Source organism: Lichenostomus cassidix, chromosome 5, assembly GCF_008360975.1.
Source record: "Lichenostomus cassidix isolate B80296 chromosome 5, HeHo_3.0, whole genome shotgun sequence".
Classification (NCBI taxonomy): Eukaryota; Metazoa; Chordata; class Aves; order Passeriformes; family Meliphagidae; genus Lichenostomus; species Lichenostomus cassidix.
In genome coordinates this window covers 8,646,030-8,666,200 of record NC_139486.1, presented here as the reverse complement: position 1 = coordinate 8,666,200, position 20,171 = coordinate 8,646,030, and the positions used below count along the sequence as shown (strand labels likewise).

Genomic DNA, 20,171 nt, shown 5'->3' with positions numbered 1-20,171 from the left:
CGAGAGAAAAACTCTCAGATACAGTGCCTGGAAATTTTATTGAATCTTCAAAATAATGTTTATAGGTAAGCTGGACGATCAAGAGTTAAAAATAGTGCAACTATAGATGATTTGCTCAGGGCATTAGGTGATGAACCTTCCCTTCCAGCTCTGTGATTTTATCAAGTGAAGATTTAGGCTTTCTAAAGAGATGGGACTGAGCTAATGGAAGTGGCAAACTTCGGAGATGTAATTTGGGTGAGTTGAGTGCTTTCCCATGCTGGAATTCAAAGAAATGGACAATGAAATTTTGAGAACATCAAAACTTATAATTAGTGCACATTTGTGAAAGTCCTTATATGTAAAGAAAGTTAGAGAATGAGGAAGGAAAATATAAATCTAGTAACTAGAGGCCAGATATTCTGATCTAGTATTTACAATATTTAAGAATAAATTCTGAAGGTAAAAAAGACAAAATGAAACACAGAAAAAGTTTTATTGAAGGTAAGTTGTATCAAACTCAGACTTCTCACTCAGTAAGACAGTTATTTTTCCTTAGGAAGAAATGTCCCCTCAGCTCAATACCTGGGATATTAATGGTTAAGCTGAGGAAGCTGCAGATGAAAGCAAATCATTTAATTAGCAAGGAACTGACTAAAGGGGATATGGCAATGGATTAGAGGAAGTTTTTAGTGAAGCTCCAGAAGGATAACTCTTGGAATCACTTTTCACTAGGTGGTCTGGCTCTAAAAGTGTAAGTCTTTGCTGATGACACAGGGTTGAGAGGCATCACTGAGACATTGGAAAACAAAGAAAGAATTGTAGTAGTATGAAAAATGCTAGAAATGGAATGTGGTTTCCCAGCCAAGGCTCATGTCATGAATATGGAGACTGATGAGAGAGCTGATTAGAGAGTTCACGAGCTGGACACAGCAAAGAGGAAAATGCTCAGGGATTTCAGAAGAAAAAAAACATTCTTCAGTGAGTCATTAATGTGTCATGGACCGAGTAAGAAGAGCAGCTGAAATAATAGATGGTATCTGTTAAGATATTCCCAACATTAAGGAGGAAGCATGAGTGTCATTGTGCAAGGCACCAACAAGAACTCAGTCTGAAGACTGAGGATGTAAGGAGTGGATTGGGTCAGATAAAGGAGAATATATTTTATGAGAGAAGATTGAAAGAGTTACTCTTCTGCAAATTACTGTAAACCAAAAACAGAATAGTAAAGGGAGTAAATTCACACTCAGAGAGATATTAATGCCAGTACTATGGTGATGCAAATTCCAGAATAAAAGGTGATTTTAGCTAAAGGACAGTGCTAACACAAGTAAAATCTTCATGAACCATGAAGATTTTACTGTAGCTACCATTAAGAAACTTTCACCTCTGGAACAATATGCTGATATTGGCAGCTGTGTGGACCTGCTGTTGAATTTCCTTAGAGTTTGATCTGTTTTTGAACAAAGATTCTAAATTATGTTATAGGATGGCAAACTAGACTCTCCCTTTGCACTTCCCAACTGTGTGCTCCCACAAAATCTTCCTTACATGGCTAGAATAGGCAAATGGTAAGAAATTTTGGAATGTGTGGCTTTGAAAGAATAATATAGTGATACTATGGTTAAGGGGCACACAAGTTTCATTGAGTTCAATCAGTATGAAATTCCTCCCTAGCCTGACAGTCTCTCAAATCTGAACTCCCTAAGCAGTGGAAGGAGATGGTCTTGTCCATATAACAGTGAGCTTTTGGGCCTGGAGGTGTCAAGGCACTTTTACTTACCAAGAGGGGGAACATCAAATTTCACACACTTGCTTCCCTTCCTGGCCCAGTGTAAGACATTTGTCGTGAGCAGCCTTGTGCAAAAGTAGCTACCCTCAAATCAGGGAGAATGGGATCATGTGTTACTCCAAAGCCAGATGGCAGTCAAAATGCCAATCAGAGCAAGTCCTGATTTCTGCTCATGTACTGTTATACATTGCCATATGCACAAGTCTAGATTTCCTCCACAAACCATCATGAGCTATTTCCTGTTAATTATTTACAGTATGTAGCTGATTACCTAAGAACAGCCCTCACTGCTGCTCAATTACACAACTCAGACTTTTAGATACAAGAAGAATAAACAACACAAGGTAAGCACCTAACATAATAACCAGCTTATGTCCTACTTCACTTATTAATATGTTTCCACATGTAAAGGCAAACATTATTATTGCTTAGAGAATAAGGATTCCAGAGCAATAATGCCAAGCAAACAGACCTGTGGCACACACTCTCAGCAGTGTCAAATAAGAAGGGATTTGATCACGGTCAAACTGAGCAGTTGGCCAGAAATCCAGGCGACATTTATTTTGGAAGCTTTCTAACAGCTGTCCAGCTGGGTCCACTTTATGATAAGTGTCTCTAATATGTGGCAATGCTGGTCAAAAACCAGAAATAAACTGTTTGCTCTTTCCAAAAAATTCCAGCCAGCTGGTCAGAGAATAAAGGAATTTCATAATGAGAAGATTCATAATTTCCCTCTGTCTTCTGTATGGAAATACTTTGGCTACATTTAATTCTTTCTTATTTAATATTATGACATCAACATATATTTAGATTTTGAATATAAATTATGAACTTTTAATGTAACAATTACACAGACAATATTTTGACTACTGTGTTTTTTACATAGAGATGCTTTAAAAAAGTCTTCAGAGTAACAGAGAGTTAGTTTTAAAAGTATATCTGTAGTTAAATATGGGAATTCTCAGTGTCTTGTGGATTTTAGAAATTCCATACTGCATATGCCAACAGTATGACAGCACAGGAACATCCATAACAAGTTAAAATAAAAATCCACCCAGCCCAATGGTGTCTTCAGGAATGGCCAGTATTAGATGGCAAGGCAAGAAAGAGGACTATTATAAGTTGGCATAAACCCTCCACATCAGCATCAATCAAAGTACACAGGTGGGGAACAGCAAATAAAATAAATGAAAAAATTAACGTGAGAATATCAAAACTAGAAGAAGTAAAAATAAAAAAAAGGAAAAATAAATTGAAAAGATAAAAATTTTAAAAGCTAAGGGCCTACATTCCTTAAATTACATCATGCTGAACCCCCACCCCCAAAATGTAGGCTGTGTCCAACATATATTTTTAAAATTATTTTAAAAAAACTAACTCCTCATGCTATTCTAGCAAGCACCCCAGAGGCCTATTAGCAACCTACCCAAATTCACTTCAAGGCGATACTCCTGTAACTGGAATCAGCTGTGTCATTGCTTCTGTGCAAGCCAGCACACTTGGATTCAATCAGAAGACTATTTGCTCAGAAAGCTGGGAAAACAGGGGTATTGCTCCTGAAGCCTGTAAAAAGGCTGTCACACCTCTTGGGCTCACAGAGCTGAAAGCTAGGAGCACAAGAGTGGCTCAGCCCCTGTAGAGGCTCCAGGTCCCATTTGCATACCTCTGCTAAATTCTATGCTCAGCAAAGGCATCCAGGTGTGTCCTGATGCAGTGGGCACTGTATTTGCCATAACAGCTCCTTCTTGCTGTATCCCTCCTTAAGTTATTGCTCTGGCTCTACCATGCCCTTCTCTGGCTTTCCAATGTTGTTTTTAAATCACAGATATCAGAACCATACCTTGTCCTCAGTGTTAGGCTGCCCAGTGCCAGAGGCAGAGCTAAAACCACCCCTTTGGTCCTACCTCTCTCCTCCTGTGCATAAAGCCATGGCTTTTGTTAGACCTTTTTGCCACTGCAGAAGAATCATGCACAGCTTTCCCCTGTCAAGGGATTTTTAAACCCTGTCCATCATGAGATTTGGATTTATGACAGAGTTCAATGCCAGTTGGCTTCAATGGTCATTGAATTGCACTCTGGAGGATTTCTGAGACACAAACAGCAGAATGAATTGGAGTATTGCACCCCTAGAGATTGGCTCTAAGACAGTCTTATGTCTTCTCTTGGCTGCAAAGCTGCACAATGGATGAGTAATTTGCACTACTGTGGGAGAACTGTATTCCAGTAATCAGGTTTTCAGCTTTAAAAAGCCAGGCTTTCACTTGGCTTCAGAGGAGAAAAAAATTAAATGGTGAAATGTTTCCATTCAAATCACCAGTACCTATGTATAAAAGACAGAACTCTGATTTACACAAAAATTGTATTTCATGCTTAGTAGGAAAGGGAAGAAGTCTGATCTGGAACCTGCTGAGTTTCCCCAGCCAACAGAGCAGAAATAGAATATGTAGGCACAGAGACTTTGCAACTCTGCAAGCATGTTGTGAGTAGCTATTGAAGGCAAGGATTTTGTGAGAAAACTGGAATCTGCTCATTACAAGCTAAGTAAAAGCTTCTTCAGCTGCAGCCAACTGCAGTTTAATTTAAACTGCATTCACGCTGACAAAAGCATAGTGGCTAAATTGCTTGCTCTAATCATAGCCTGCCCGTGTACTTTGCTTACAGATGGTCATTAATATCATAATGATGACCTGTGACAGACAGGCTGCAGTGTGTGCAACTATCCTATTTAGTTGAGCCAGGGTGGATTGTCCACTGTAATTCAGCACTGAATAAGTGGGGCGTTTAAAGAGAACAGTAATGTGAGCTGGGCTCTGTGTGAGAAAACAACAGGCAGCTTGAGATGGCTCTGCTAACAGGGTGTTTTCTACTTGTGGGTTTTCAGTGGGGAGTATCTTGAAGCTTGGGGTCATATACACAAATATGAGACAAAGGAAAACAGAGCTAGTCCATTTTGTCCTCATATTTTCTCAAGTTATTTGACACATTGGATTAGCTTTCTGGGACAGCTGTGGTTACAGAATCACCATGCCTGGTGACAAATCCTGTCATTCTTTCTTTTAAATGGGAATGCAGAACAGAGCCTCTTACAAAATTGGAGTCTTCAGAAGCTCCTCTGCCCCTTTTAAAAGGGAGAAGTTCCCATTCTCCTGTCCTTACACTTCACTGGAATATTGCTCTGAGAGGCTCTTACAGGCTGCTTTGGCTCTGATCCTCTCACTTAGCTGCCTTGTACTGCTGAATATTTGTTCAATTTTACTGGTGCAGTGAACCCTCCATTCTAAATTCAAGACTTCAGACCAAAGTAAACGACCCACTAAGCTAATAAAACTTTTTTATGAACCCTGTTTTTATGAACCCTGCTCCTACACCCTGAATTTTCTGACTCCTATTATGTTCACAGTAGAAACCTGAGTGAATGATTTGGTCTAACAGGATACTGATTGAAAAGCAAGCAGGAACATCTGGTACCTGAACTAAAGAGAGCTCAGAAATATCATTATTCTCTTTAACTTCTTTGTGTGCTCTGCTTCTCTGAAGACTATAAGGTTTAAAGTGATTATTAATGTGGCACTACATGAGAAACTAAGTAAAGGTGCCTCTTCTAAGCTAAACTAAAAATTCCACCAACCCCAATAGGCCTACAGTGTGGTAAGATAGGAAAAGGCTGTGGGCAACCTAGACCTAAATAAGCTACAGCTGTGCCCCTAAACAAAAGAGATAAACAACTTTGTTCGAGAACGAAGCAGAGAATGCAGAAGTGTATGACTGATTAGAAAAAGCACCTGTGGGTAATCTGCTAACCAACTATAATATATCGAGGAACACCTGATATGCATGTGCAGCTAGAGTATAAAAAGGTGTACGAGGGACTAATAAAGGATTGATGCCTGCTATTGTGGTGAGTGTCACCCATGAGCCCACTGTCACTAGAGAACAGAAGAACACAAGGAAACTGGTTAATGTTTCTCCCAATAACCCCTCCTAACCTGCAGCCCCTGCATCTCAGAGTCCATCCAAGCCACAGATAAATCCTGTGCATCCAGTGACTCACAAGTGTTACGTCTTCTGTCCAGTCTGCCTTGAAATTTCATCTTCCATGATGTCCTGTGGTAAGAGCTACTTCACTTAAATTATATCTTTCATGAACAACTTCCTCTTTTAGTTTGTATTCTGAACTTCCCAACTACTGGCTTCATATCAGACTTGCTGGTTCTTATTTTGGAACTTGTGTTGTCCCTGCTTTATAAACCTTGCCTGGCTGTACAGGTAAGCAGGTCACACAATTTTATGATTTGCATTACATAGAGAGCAATCTATTTTGTATTTGTTGGCATGCAATCAAATTGCTGCCATCATACAAAAATTCTCCTTTCAACAACTTTAAATAGCTCAACCTGTTTTATTTATGATTAACTTATATTTATGATTATCTTATCACATATATGGTAAGAATATGTTTTACATATATATAGAGTAATATATAAATAATCATAGTAATACTCTCCCTTTTTGTCCTGTCTGAAAAGCCAGAGACAGATATATAATTGAATCCTTCTCTCCAAATGGCAAAGAATGTTTTGCTAGTTTTGTGATGGCATTGTGATGACCAGCAAAATACCTGGCCAAAATTCACACAAAAATATTTAATCCAGAAACTTAAAATTTTGCATCCAATTCTTCATTTCCCTGGTATTTCACAAAACCAAAACCCCAGAAAATTTCAAAGCTCAAACCCCCTTTTGCTCTGCCCCTTCTTCTGCCTGCAGGATGTTGGGAGGAGGGGCTATACCTGGGATTCACTTGTGTAATAGGTGTCTGAGAAAAGGAAACTCTGGTTGTTTCCCTCATCAGAATATGACAGCCCAGCCACTTTCTGTGTTCTCTCACTCTAATACTGTGTCAGTTCTACTTAGGCTCCCCTTATCAGATGACATCTGCCGTGCCCTTTTTGTGGTGACACATCACTGGAAAGATGGAGAGTCTTGAGTGGATGTCATTGCCTCTCTCATTAGCCATCACACTCTCATCTGAAGCAGTAAGCATGTTTTCTGTCTGCTCACTGGTGTCACTAACCCTTTCTTTAACAGCAATTCTTGCTGCCTTAAAAGTAATTCCCATGAAGGATGATAAGGAATTTTGAGTTGCAGGACGTGTTGCTGTTTGCTGCCTGTGGATGTGCTGGTTGGATCAGCAGGGCTCACCAAAATTTCAAGACACACACAGAGTTAACTTGTTAAAGCACTCACATGCCAGGACAGTGAGACTGGTTCCCAGCTGCAGATTAGACACCAGTTGTGACTTTCAAACAGCAAGTTAAATGCCATGCAGAATTCCTGGAGGTGACACATTTCATATATTGGAGTGGGTTGAGTCCCAATATTGGTTCCCAGCAGCCATGAGTGAGTTGCTGGATGATGTGGGAAAAGCACTGCCTGTAGTTTGAAGCTACAGGACTGAGTAGCTCTGTGCCCTGGATAAGGATCACAACTGGTCAAATACTGAAATAATTGTTTGTGAAAATTTTTCATTGGGTTTTGTTTGCTTTAAATCCCTGCTTGCTGGTCATATTATTGCTACATACTCAGATACCTCTAGGATATCTCTGGGACTGTTAATCCCAAAAGTTTTGTGCATTTTAGCATGAATTATTGTTTATTCAGAAAAAAAAAAATCTACTGAAGTGTGTTATGCCTTATTTATCAGAGGAAGTAAAGCTGTGAGGAGATTGCAGAGCACACTCTGTCTGTGTAGGGATAATAATCAAAGCCTGTCATCTCTGAAGCAGAAGCATACACCCAGAAAATTCTCCACCATAACTATTTCTCTGTGAGAAAGATGCTTCCCACTAGTCTGGATTATTCTGTGAAACAATTAACTAATCCAAAGAAAAAGGACTGTGTTATTAAAGAAGGGTTTTTGTAAATAGTAAAACATTAATCAGAAATGGAGATACAGTACTTCCACCTTTGTGTTTCAATGTGGATGTAACCTGAGCATGTGCAGGTGCAAACCCTTCCATCTAACTGAGGTTTTCTATGAGTCAAAAATCAGGTTTAAACTGTTTGCAGATTTAGTGGAGACAGGCAAACAAATGTCTTTGGATTATTTAATGCTGCTGCAAAATAAGACAGTCAAATATCAGTGTTTCACTAGAAAACTTGCAATTCACCAAATTGAGCTGGACCAAATCCCCTGCAGCTACAAGCCACAGGGGCTCTGCTGGAATCCATATAAATACATCCATTCCAACCCAGATTTGAACTATAAGCCTTAAATCTAGTTTAAGAATTTAAATGCTTCACAGTATGGGGTATTTTAGGTTTTTAACCCATAGTCTTTTCACTGCCACAGTACTTGTGTTGGTTGTCCATTGCACAGAAAAGCTACTGAAAAAACAGAAAATAGTTGAATAACTTATTGAACCCTAGGTATGGTAGCTGCAGGGCAATGCACAGAAACTGTTTTTCTGCAACCCACAGTAAAGCTGCTGTCAAGAAAATGGAAATTCTTCTTGCTACTGCAATCTTAGACATCACTTGTAATAGGGGGAAGAGAACAATTTTCGGAGACAAGCCTGATCTTTGAAGTGATAGAATCTTTTTTATCTTCCCTTTGGAATACAGGGTGACATTAGATGCCCAGATAATACCATTTCCACTGGAAGTGTCTGATAAAGGTTGGTGTGTTTGCAACCCCAGGGCAGAGCACTCCTTTCAGACACAGCTTCTGGTTTCAAGTCACTCTCCATGTTGCATTTTCTTTGCTGTGCACTCAGAAATCCGTTTATAGCTCTTATGTGACGTCCAGTGAAAAGTAACAACTCTGGGTCAGTTCCTCAGGTGGCATAAATCAATGTGGCTGCACTGACTTCAGTATTGCCATCAAATGTAGCTGAAGGTCTGGCTCTGCTGACATTTAATTCCTGGGTTGGAACACGAATACGTGCACAAACACTGAGAGCCCTTAAATGTTTTTATTCAGGGGGAAAAGTACTCACTTTACCAGAATCTAACAGCCCTCCAGCTTTCAGCTCTTTCTAAATAACTCAGACAAGGAAATCAATCAACACACTTTTTTTTTTCCAAGCTTACAACAAAGTGCAGTAGATTTACTCTAAGTACTAGATTTTTTTTTTCTGCTGGTATATGTGTGTATCTGAGGCAAAACATAAATAACATGAAAGTTCCAGTTAATATACCTCTGAGCAGCAATATGTTTTTTCTTTTATTTATGGTTTTCATGGCTCTGTTCAGGCAGTGACATTATTCATCTCTTTATTCTCAGTTCAGCAGATCTGTCTGCAGGTGACACGCAGAGCAAGTGTATAATCTGGAGTGCATGACAGGAAAGCCAGGTGAATAAAACAACACCAATTTGCAATGTGGTAGAAGATTTTAATCCTGAATTTCTCACTTTATTCCTCCAGCCCCCTGTCTGCAGGGCTGGCAGTGTCTGGTCTGGCGGGTAATCACCCAAAACACACTGAGCTCATCAGGGTTTGATAAAGCCACAGCAAAGGCAGGTCAAGGCACACAGCTGGGAGGGATTAGGACAGTGATAGCTGGGGCTCTGCCACTGATCCCAGTAATGGGCACAGGGAACAGCCAGGGGAGCCATTTGCCATGGAAAATGAGAGGCTGCAGCAAGGACAGTAATCCAGAGAGTCTGTGCTTAAGCATCCATACTGCTCTCTGTCAGCCAAACCTGCTTTGTGCCTTTACTGCAGAGGACAACATAATGAGGCTCCCAAATCTAAACTTTGGGGAAGACTCTGGAACTGGGAAAGGAGGCACCTTTTTGCCCTGTTCCCCAGTGCCAGCCATCCATGGAAACACTACCAGGCACTTCAATTTGCTATAGTGCCAAATGCTCCTGGGCTGGGCAGGTTTCCTCTTTTCTTGGCCTTTCTATTAAAAACAAGCAGCAAAGCCCATGGCTCATTTTTTTTAGCTGAATGCTTTCCTTAGTCTGTAGTCCTGACCCAAAAAAACTCACTCTTTTTTTGACCCTGGTATCTTGGGTTTCCTGGCTGCACAAAAGACAAAAAGGACACCAAGCAGCAGTATGCTGCTGTGTCTGAAGAACATGGATGATGAAGTCTTTGCTGCCTGAGAAGCAAATTTATTAGGAAGATAAAGAGGGGCCATGATAGATTAAATGTTGCTGAGAGATGAAGTAGATGTCCTTAAGGGTCTGGGCAATTTCTTCATCCCAGGAAATGGAGGACCTGTAATATTCCAGAGTCCATGCTTTCCTTGAGGGGAATAGAAATGCTAAAGAAAAAGCCCTCACTGCAGAAGAGAAGATAATAAGGCAATTAAAGCTCTCAGTACTATTAAAAAGTTGACAAAGCACCAGGATTAGATGAAATACATCACTGAAATCAGTGTGGAAAGAGCAAATAAAATCGAAAAGCCTTTGGAGAAGAATTTTGATTGCTTACTAATGGCAATGCTAGTACCAGAGGATAAGGTAATTTCTGTACGTAAGGAAGGACAAGGTTAAAAATGGGCACATTTCACCTGAATTTCAGGAAATTAGTCAATAATGTATCTCAGGATGAATTGATTTGAAAGGTCAAGCAGGATGGTGACATTGCTGCAAGTGGGAAAATTAGCAAAACTGGTCAGGAATTACCCTCTATCTGGCAGCCAAAGGTTCTAATAAGGTGGTAGGAAACATTAAGAGACAGCAATCTATATTATCAAAATTCATAAATAGGCCATCCTCTCTGACCACATTCTTTATGCTCCAAAAACTCTGTAAGAGCCAGAAAGGTTATCTGCATTCATCAGTGTACCCTCAATAAATTTGCAAAGGTCACAGAGCTGGGAGGAGTGGCTGATACACCAGAGGGTCATGTTGGGAATGGTCAGGGGGATCTGATATGTGTATATAAATACCTGATGGGAGGCTACAAAGAGGACAGAGCCAGGCCCTTTCCAGTGCTGTCCAGTGACAGGACCAGAGGGCACAAATTGAAATAGAGCAGATGCAGTTTGAGAATCAGAAAAAGATCTTTTACTGTGATGGTGAGCAGTGGAACAGGTTGGCCAAAAAGGTTGTGGAGTCTCCCACCTCAGACTTACTCAAAAGCCATATGGACACCATCCTGGATAGACTGCTCTAGGGGACTGTGCCTGAGAAAGGCAGTTGAACCAGATGACTTCCAGAGGCGCCTTACACCTTTAACCTGTCTGTGATCCTGTGAGCTGTGTTTTCTGATGTTTTTCTGGCTGTTTTACATTATCTGAGTACCAAACGATACCAGAAAATAGCCTATTGGAGATCAGATGAAGGACAGTTTATCAGATATGGTTCTGCCTCCTGTCTCTGACCCCAGGTGTTCCTCAGTGACAGAAAAAAAATAGAGGATGCTCAGTCTCACCCAGTGGTTCAGCCTTGCCCCATTTTGGTGTACTCTAGTTAACATACAAATAAAAACTAGCTTGTCACCCACCTCAATAGACACTGGTTTCTCCCTTGGCTTTGTGCTCATTGGGAGAAGAAAAACCACAAAGGGTCTTCCAGATAGACTTTTGTTTCTTTTCTCTTCAAAACCAGGAATATCTAATGGAGTGCTTACTTCTGTCAAATGTTTGATTTTCTCATCTGGTGAAAAACCATCAGGTCAGCTAAAAGAACTGATTTGTAATGCATGAAAAAGTCCCAAAAACATATTTTTCTAAATAAATATAATAAAACTTGTTCTTGTTCCAAATCTTAGCTTAAAAAAAAAAAAAGTAAGCACAGACTTTATAAGAAAATATAGTCTTAGACTTTTCCATGATAATAAGTTCTGAAAAGTAATTAGCAATTCCATTGAGAAAAAGTTGTTTTCCAAATGAAAAGTGGTTATTTCAGTTTCCCAAACTGTGAAGAAAAAAATAATATGACTGGAAAACAAAATGCAGGATATTTAGAAATCTTGGCAAATGGATATTACAGGATTGTTTCCATATTTAGAACCATCTTTTCATATTTTGAATAGTGCTGGAAAGAAGGCATATGATTATTACCTGCAAATGCTATTTTCTAGAGACAGAGCAATGTGGGATATAATTAAAAGTTGTGGAGCAAAGTTTCTAAAAGAAAATTCAGATAATCATAAAAATCCCTGATAGCAAGGACTAAATGAGTTCTGTGGAATACCAACTAAAAAAGAACCATATCTGAGGTTCAGGACCATGTCTGAGAACATATTATATGTTAAAAATTAAATTCCATTCTGCGTGGGAACCTTTTTCCACTGACAAAGGAATGAATTTGATGGCTTAATGAGATTTTTCCATCTCTAATGTTTATGATTCAGTATATTAAATATGACCTAATTTCTATGATATATGATGCATACAGGAGGCATATGAGATCCTGGAAGAAAAAAAAAAATCGATTGATTGGTGGGAATAGATGACTTAAGGGCCAGAGAAATTTAATCGGAAAACCATCAAGGTGTCACAGAGAGAAATGGGACTTCCTGAGTTTTCAAAGCCACCTTTGCCATATTACCACACACTGTCTTTCCCTGTTCATTGGTGCAATGATGAATAAGTTCTCTTTGTGCATCACCAAACTGAAGTCTTCCACTTCCAGAAAGTCTGGGTAAATTGTGCATGGCTGGGAGGTGCAGATAGGGCTGCAGACTGGAAAGCAGGTGCCCATGGCCCTCCATTCCCCATTTATTCCTCTAGTCAGACAGCAGCTCTGAACTTGTTCATGAAAAGCACTGGAGGCAGCGAGCAGAGACCCTGAAAAAGGTGCTCATCCCAAAATGGGTCATCACAGAAACCGTGCAGAGAGGCAGCAGACAACCAAGGACACGACTGGACTGAAGAGTCCATGCCTTCACTTTTCACAAACCAAACAGACTCAATGCTCTCTTTTGGAGCACAGAGTGGTCTGAGGGGATATGTGATACTGCAGGCCTTGTGAGAGAATCCCTTTGCCCCCAGAGCCCACGGGAATGGGATGGAGGAGATGCCATCCCACTGCTGAAGGCTGCTCAGGGTAATTGCTCTCTTGCTGTCTGGCTGATGAAGCTCACACAGGATGGTGTGAGAACAGTGAACTGCCCCCTTGCTCTAGGACACAATCAATACTGAATTAGCCTTTAATTACAAGTCTTTTAATTATTCAGTGTTGACTTATGGTATGAAGCAGCAGCTGTAAATCTTTCTAAAGCAAAAGCTTTGATTCCTGGTATTCTGTCATTATCTCCCATACTATCTTTGTGCAGGAAAATGTAAGAACTCTATTGACATAATTTCATAATTTTAACAAGAGTAATCTAGGATCCATGATGCTGCTCAGCAAGGGCCATAATAAATTTTAAAGCCTCTGGCCGTTCCTAGGTGGCATTACCAAGCAGAAAATGATTTGCCTGAAGTTTGATAGATCTTAATCGATTTCACTGTAGCAGAGAATAATTTTTATCTCCAGTTCATGAAAAAGTCTGCACCAAATTGCTCTGAAAGTAGGTATAGAGAACTACAGCATTGGTTCCAACATAATACAGTCCTGAGCCTAAATCTATCTCTGCCTATACTAGATGTGAAAATCCTTGTTTTTTAAAAAAGATGAGGTTTGGTATTCATTGATTTGCACTCAGGGAGATATCTTTAAGTGATAGAAATATCTCTAATACATCAAATGTCTATTCCTACTTAAATATCTACAGAGATACAAAGGTCTGTTTTACCCTGGCTCTTTACTCTTAGTAAAAGTAGTACAGACTTTTACCCTTATTTCGTACATTGCAATAAAGATAAAGCAATTGAGAAAGTGAACCTTGTAACACTTGTGCCAAAATGTTAAAAGAATTTTGAAAGACTTTTCTGCAAGTCATAAATGGCATGAATTTCAAAGAGTGGTGGTTTTCTGTGTGAAAGTAATTTCTTGAATCAGTATTTCTGCATTGAAACTGCTGCAGCTGGCTTGGGATGTTGGCTTCCATCCCACAAACAGGGAAGGGGATGCATCCTCTCCCTCTTACAGACTCACAGCCCAGGCTGGTACAGACATCCCACTCTAAAATGAGATACATTTTACTGGTTTGGAGACCTAGCAGAGGTCAGGAACTGGATGTGATATTGAAAATTTCTGCAAGTATTCTGTTGTGTTTGGGGTGTTGAGATACCAGCCTGTGCCTTCCTGGGACGTGGGGTGAAAGGATGTCCTACATTTTCTGCTTCTGTTTCTGTCAGACCTGCCCCATTCCCTTCTGGAGTTTCTGCATTTGCTCAGAACTGGAAAGCAGATAAACAAACCAAAAAACTTGAGGGAAAAAAAAAAAAAAAAGACTGTTTTCTGAGACTGAGGACTTGAGCATTGGGTTTGGCTGAATTGGCTTCTCCAAACCTGCCAAACCTGAACCTGCAATCTTGACACAACAAATGTGCAAAAGACAAAGTAGCTGAGCTGCAAGATTCAGCAGTTGTATCCTCTCTGTGATGGGTCTAGTTTTACAATTCACTGGCATTTATCAGGATGATTGCTCTGCTCTGCTCATAATAGCAGTCTATTATTTCTCACATTCTATAAATACCAGAAAGAAAGAAGTTTCTTGAAAAAGCATCAGTAAATAAATCCCTCTGCCAAAAGTTTATAAATTGTGTGTCACTATGCATATCCCAGCAGCAGCAGTTCAAACATTAATGACTTAGCCTTTCTTAATCACTTTTTTAATTACAAAAACCAGACAGAGCTTATTATCAACAAATTACTTGGTATAACGTTATTGTTCCTTCTCAAATCAAGATCATGTTGGATGTGTTAAAAATGCATAAATAAAGCCAACGCCAAACATTTGCATAGCTTGAATTTATTCAACACTTGGCTTTTATGGGCGTTCTCAAAGCAGTGATTTTTAGGTTGTTTTTCAATCTTGTACTGTATTATCTTTTGTGGTCCAACATGGAGCTTCATTCCAGTGAAGGCAAGGGCATAAAGTGGTAATCCACTGGTACATTCTTTGCTGTGTCTCATTAAAACCGACAAGAAATAATTACTTCATACTTGTTCTCATTAACAGCTAAAATTGTCTTCCACTTTCTTATATGAGCAATAATTTACATTTAGTACTAAATCCATTAACTGGTGTCAGGTCCTCGGGTCAGAAGTCTCATTTTCCAACTTCTCAACTCTTTTCCCCATCTCAGGAGGACAGTTCCTGCTTCTACACAGCAAGGGGTGCTGGCAGCAGCATCGCTGTGTGATCTGCTCATACAGGCTATATGGCATCAGTAATAATGGGAAAATGAATGATCATGATCATTAATCCATATTTGCTATCCTGTTATATCCATATTTGCTTTGTTACTACCACAAGGGTGATATAGAGTGATATATGGTCAGTGATTAAAATCCCAGGGAGCTGAGACCAACTTTTTCCTGATCCTTAAAAATGTAGAGTTCCAGAGAAAGGGATGGGAAATGCAACAGTGTTAGTATTCTATGGCCCTGAAATGAATTCTCAGAGGAAATGAATACTTGCATGGAATAAAAAGACTGAAAATTTAACCTAGACTGTACATTTTATGCCTCCCCCACAGATTTTGTTGAATTGCAGTGGTACAGCAAAACAGTGTTAAAACAGAGAGGACTCAGATTGTGCAGGTGAAGAAAGGACAGAGAGCAATAGACCTCTCTGGAAAACTCCAAGATAAAACTCTAAGATAAAACAAAAGTGATGGCATGGACTTTCAACAGCAACAAGGATTTTTTGAAAGGCATACTTCAGTGGATGAGACTGATAGTTTTATGAAACTGCAAGAAATCTCTTTGAAGAGGAAAGGGCTGTAAAAGTTTTGTACTTAAGGCCACAACAAGGAATTCCTGGCAAACTTTCAATTTATGCTGCTATTTTTTTTTTAATGGCACTTGGCTGAGTTTCAGCCAGGAGCAGAGAGGGCACAGAAATCTTTGAGATATTAGGAGGAGTAAAGTGCAAGTTTAACAGATATCTAAGCTCATTGGAATTCCTTGTCAGCAGACTCACATCTATTTGTCAGGATTGAGGAAGGAAGAACCATGGTGCTTGGTGATATTTTCTTTAGTTTTTTTCTTTTTCCTGACAGTTTAAAATTATTCAGAAAGCTCCCATTTAGGAAGGAAAAGAAAGAGTTCAGAAAGGAAAATTTCAGATACTATCTTGATTTAAGCTGCACCAAGATAGCTTCAGGTTTAAGTGCTCATGAAGAGTTATGGATACCATTATCCTTATTTTTCCTTTGCCTTGACAAAACAGACAGAAGCAAGAGCTGCACAATAGCAGTGCTCAGAGCTCCTATCACTTCTGCATTGCCCTGTTGGGATGTGAGGGCTCAGAGCACAGCACTGCTTTGTGCAGCTTTCAACCAGGATGAAATGCTTTCCCTTCCTCCCTGTCCCTCACATTCCCCTCTCAAGCAAGCAGAAGGGATCCCTGTGAGCAGCTGAAATGTCTCCCTGGGGCTAGTGGGTGAATTTTGAAGCTAAATCTCCTTTGAGTTTGGCACAAAAAAATACAAGCAGGAAAGAGGAGTTGCCACATACTGGGTATTTTTATAAGCAGATTGTATGGAAGGAGCCTGTTTTGAGGGAGTGTTTACTGAGCTGACCGCCCTCCAGACTGTCCCTCACACTGTCCTGCCTGTGGCCAGTGCTTCCCCATCTGCCCAGGAGCAGGCATGGCCTGGGGCACAGCGAGATCCCTGTCCTTGTGCTGGCCCTGTGTGGCAGCTGGGGCACCCAGGGGCACTCCTTCTCCAGACATGGCACTGAGCAGCTGCTCACTGCTTTCCAGGATCTGTTCCAAACCTCTGAGCCTGTTATGTCTCTATTATGCAATCCACCCCATCTTTTAACCCACTGGGTAATAACCCAGCCAGAGGCCATTTCTCATCTTTGCCTCGTGCTCTAAGGCTCTGAATCTGCTGTTCCTCTAACCAGCAGCCCCTGGCTCCTTTGTGCTTTGGTTTTGCTCTGGAGACTTCTGGATTAATCCTGATGCACACATACAGGGCTCAGTTCTCTCATGTTTTTCACTGCCCCAGCTGCACAGGTTGCTGGGGAAGCTGATACAGCCAGCCTTTCTTGGAAATTCCTCACCTTCCCCCAAGTATCTTTGAAACAGCCAGAGGAAAATGAACATTCACATCTTTGCACCCAAATTCTTGCAGATGACTGAAACAAGTGGGAGCTGCACAGCCAAGTGTCATTAAACAGATAGCAAGGTAAAATTGCAAAGAACCAGGCTTTCCCCAAATACTCCATGATATATGCAAATACAAGAAATTAAAAGATAATTATTTTTAAAAGTAAAAATAACTCTTTTTTTTCCTTGCACAGTGTCAGTATTTGTTATCTCCCTTTTTCACTTTGAATCACAGGCTTTGTCAATTTGCAGATAAGATTTAATGCTAAAGTTTGAAGGTTTTAGTGTGAAAAAAAAGTAGGAAAGCTTTTGATTGTAATCTCTAGAGTCAAATAGAAAAAAAAAGATCAAAATGCTGCCATTGTAAAAACTTGTCAGAGATTTAACTGTGACATTCGGGCATATCATTAAAATTTACTTTACAACTGCTGCTAATGTACTTCCATGCAGTAGCATGAAGGAAGCTGAAAAAATTATCTTCCGTATAAACATACACCCAATTTTATTTTTTTCCTCATTATGTGTGATGGTTTGTCACACAGTTGATGTAAACACACCAAAGCCTCGGGGGCTGTTGCCAGTTAATTGGAGCAACAGAGGCCAGATTAGAAGGGCTCAGTGCCCACCTGGCACAAGTGGTGACAAAGCTGCCTTGAGGTGTCCTATAAAGGCTCAGGACAGGTCACTGTGGTCCCATGGCAGTGTGATAATCTCCAGCTTTACAGACAAAAATTTGCATCTGAATGCAGCTGGCTGCATCGAAAGCTTTATTCTCCTTCAGATTTTCCTCGCAGACTTTCTGGTAGATGGAGCAGCAGCAGTGAGTTACCCATTGTGTCTGCAGGGCTCCCGCTGGGATTTTGGGTCATGATCATACAAGAGCCTTGTTTATTCACATGGGCTTTCCTCCATGGTGTTTGGCACTTGCAGAGGTGTCCCTACTGCCCTCCTGGAGAAATTTCAGATATTATCTTGATTAGCAGATGGGACATGTCCTGTCTTAGCATGGGGAGGTCTCCACATGGTCCTCATGAGACACTGGTGAAGTCTCAGCACCACCAGCAGCCTCAGAGCCTCAGGACAGCACCTCTGCCTGCACTTGTTTTGTCTTTTTTCAGCTTCCTCCCTCCGACATCTGTGTGCTCAATTTTTTGTCCAATTTGCACTTCCCCATCACAAAATGTGGTGGAAAAGAGGTGAATGAGGGAAGATAGGAACAAATACAAAAGGGAAAAAAGATACATTCCTCTTCTAAGATGGCAAAAATTATTTTAAAGAAACAGGATTTCACACTGATGCTCAAAGAACAAATGTAATTTCTTAATTCTCAGGCTTTGTGTTGTGGGAGCCCTTTCTTTCATTTTTCAATCATGGCAAATTGCAGATAACACCAGAGTATTCTTTGATGTTTCTGAGGTAAATTTCACATAAATGAATTTCTTGTTACACCCATAACTTAAATATCCCTCTACATTAATGATAGAGTCAGTCTCTGTTTATTGCACTATAACCAGTACTGCAGCCTAAATAAATAAAATAATACAGAATACTCAATTCTGCTGGCCCAGCATCATGTATCAATTTGCACTAATAAGTTAATTTCCATAATTGTTATTCAGAACTAACATAATTTGAAAGAAGAGAGGTCATAATGGTCATGATGCCCTGAGAGGATTTTGCCTTGCTGAAGTCAACACATTGAAGCCTCCAAAGGATTCTGGAGAAAATAATACCTATAACCCAATCATTCAGTTAATGTTATTACTCATTTATTTGTTTTCCATCAGCGAGATACCCGGTGACCTCCAAAACAAGGCTGTGCCTTTGTCACACGCAGACATCACATTTGTTCTCTCTGTGCTCATCCTGAGTCTTTAAAATCCAATGGAAAGTCTTCCAGTGGACCTTCAAAAGCACTGCATGCATTTGTCTTCAGTGTCTATTCAAATAAGCTGGAGCACAGCAACAGGGAGTGCTCTTTGTGCCTAGTAAAGCAAATAAACCTCCTTCAACTTGCTTTTGTCCCTCTTGCTGAGATCCCTTCAGTTTTGGCAATATTTGGTTAAGAGGCTGAAGTGTGGTGCTTCAAACACAGGGCCCTGTAGAGCTAACTCAAGCAACGCTGACGTTTTTACTAAAAAAAGATGTATCTCACAGGGAATTGCTGGTGAAACTGCTATACATCAGATTAGGATGTCATATGCTACATTTTATTTTGTCACTTAAAATTAAATGCATTTGTAATATGTAGAGTACTAAAATCAAATCAGGATTTAATCCATTTTAGGAACATGTTCTATTACAGGGAGAAATGTGCGTGGCAAACTCGGAATGTTATAGAGCATTTGCAATAAATATCAATGACATTCACTGGTCGTTTTATTTTTGCCTATATGTTATATATGAGACACTGACCTTTCTAAATATTCCACACAGATAACCTGAACCTTAACACAATGGTGAAATATTATTGCAATTATTGTTTGCAGAGCTTTGGTAGATGTTGCAGAAGATGTTTTAGTTAAAAAGGAATAAGTAGATTAGTAGATTGGACTATGGCATTAGTGCTTACAGTGAAGTTTTCAGTGATGACAAGGGACTAAAGGACTCTGGCTTGTTTTGCTTGCTGTTCAAAAAATAGAAAAAAAGTGAGTTGAAAAGTCAATTAAAATCAGTTTGTTTATAGGTAATTTCTGGCGGGGAGAAAGTTTAGAGAATTGTGAAATAGGCATTATTCACAGAAATTTGTAGTCTCTCTCCCCAGATAGAAAAATCTGGGTATTGTATGCAGAAATTCACAGAACATTTCAATTAAATTGAATTTGAAATTTCAGTTAAAGTTAAATTTCAGTTTGAGTTAAAGCTTGATTCTACATTTTCCATCCTCTTTCCTTTAATGCCTGATGCTCCAAAGTTACCAGAACAGGAGGGATGAAATTGAAACAAGTGCGAGCAGCAATTTAACAATATTTGTGTTGCTGGTGAGTTTGGAAATGCAAACAGAAAATTAGGGTAATGCTTTGAGTTAAGAGCATGAGGAGGAGAAACGTGATGGTCTCTTAAACTAAATGAGAGCCTCAGAGATGTCCTTCCAGGGGGAACACCTCTGTTCTTCTTGCTGCTTCTCGCACACCAGGGTGGAAAAATCCATCTCCCCACCTAGATTTACAAGAGGAGCTTCCTTCATGGCATGGCAGCCCTACCAGAAAAATGTCCATGTCATCCCTGCGTGGCCCAGGAGGTTACCAGGGAGCTGAACTGGTCAGG

General features: G+C 40.0%; 1 long non-coding RNA gene across 1 annotated transcript; it reads left to right on the top strand.

Annotated features, from left to right (window-relative positions):
* Window positions 1-5,666: 5,666 nt before the first annotated feature.
* LOC146435899 (uncharacterized) lies at window positions 5,667-11,065 on the top strand. The gene is made up of 3 exons (XR_014852422.1): window positions 5,667-5,880; window positions 6,675-6,806; window positions 9,056-11,065. It is a non-coding gene; the product is annotated as an uncharacterized LOC146435899 (long non-coding RNA).
* The last annotated feature ends 9,106 nt before the right edge of the window (window positions 11,066-20,171 follow it).